The 1,361-nt window shown below is 33.9% G+C and overlaps 1 long non-coding RNA gene across 2 annotated transcripts in view; it reads right to left on the bottom strand.

Annotated features, from left to right (window-relative positions):
* LOC106530736 (uncharacterized) overlaps positions 1–1,361 on the bottom strand; it is a 9,335-nt gene that overhangs the window by 7,134 nt on the left and 840 nt on the right. For both annotated transcript variants that reach the window (XR_001311829.1, XR_001311830.1), the window contains one exon: positions 971–1,108. This is a non-coding gene — a long non-coding RNA (uncharacterized LOC106530736). The remainder of the gene's footprint in view (positions 1–970; positions 1,109–1,361) is intronic.

Genomic DNA, 1,361 nt, shown 5'->3' with positions numbered 1-1,361 from the left:
GTACAAGCTAATAGTGTGTCAGAATGGTATATATTTATACTTCTCATCCAAACACAATTAAATTCACTCTATCCAGGAGACACTATTTATCAGGAGAAGATTTTTTAAATAATAACAACTCAGAATAAAATAGGAGTAACAACTTTCTACTTCCTACCTTTTAAAATAATGTAATAAGTAGAAAGTACAGATAACTGTGTAAAAATGTATTGAGTAAAAGTAAAAAGTATGCAGAAAAATAATTACTCAAGTAAAGTACAGATACCCAAAAATTCTACTTACGTAAGGTAACAAAGTATTTGTACTTAGTTACTTTACAACTCTGGAAAAGATGAGCTGATTCACCTAAACAAACATCAATAACTTCCCTCAGACTTCAGATAATCTCAGGATTTTGGTTTTATTTTGTAGGGTTTGAAATATTCTTTTGGAATTCGCTGTCAGATTTAATATTGGTGTAGGATTAAACATTTATCCACATCCCTAATTAGTGTGCATAAAAGGCATTAGGTACATTTTTATTAACACTTAAAGTATGTAAAACAGATGACAATTTTAAAATAGCAGGGGATGAAGTAGTTCAAAATAAATCTAGTGTTAGGAAATGTATCAATTATGACATCAGAGTAAACTTTTTGTATTATACAATAGTGCAGTACAGCAGAGGTTCTCAAACTGGGGTCCCAGGACCCCCAGGCGTCCACGAGATGCATCTTGGGGGTCCTCAGAAAATGTCACTAAATTGTTAATTTGGTTTTTATTTTTTAAAATGCATGGAAAACAATGAACTAATAAAACAAACATAATAAACTTAATAAAAATATATATTTCCATGACATTTAAGGGTTAAATTTCAACAAAATATATTTTAAAACAGCGGGGGATTTATGAGCGGGGTCCCTGAACTTCTCTTCGCCCTTGTAAGGGGTCCTCAGACCCAAATGTGTTGAGAAGCCCTGCAGTACAGTACCTGCTGAAGCTCCTCCATGACCAGGTGTTTGATCGTCTCTCCTTCAACGTGACGGCAGACTGTGCGTGCACACGGCACGATGTCCTCCAGCTGAACGTTACCTCCTGTGCATCGCCGATGAAGCCTTTCCCCTGTGTACTACAGCAAACCGTCTTAAATCCACAGCTGTAAACTAAGTACAAATACTTTGTTACTGTACTTAAGTAGATTTTTTTAGGTATCTGTGCTTTACTTGAGTAATTATTTTTCAGCGTACTTTTTACTTCTACTTCTTACATTTTTAAAAAAGACAAGAAGTATAAAGTTGTTACTTTTATTTCATTTTTGCTTGTTTTCATTGCATCTTGTTCTTGTAAAAATAAAAAACTATCCATATAAACTGAGCCTCCTA

This window comes from Austrofundulus limnaeus, unplaced genomic scaffold (assembly GCF_001266775.1).
Source record: "Austrofundulus limnaeus strain Quisiro unplaced genomic scaffold, Austrofundulus_limnaeus-1.0 Scaffold553, whole genome shotgun sequence".
Taxonomy (NCBI): domain Eukaryota; kingdom Metazoa; phylum Chordata; class Actinopteri; order Cyprinodontiformes; family Rivulidae; genus Austrofundulus; species Austrofundulus limnaeus.
Note: the sequence above shows the minus strand (reverse complement) of the source record. Positions and strands in the feature narration are given on the sequence as shown.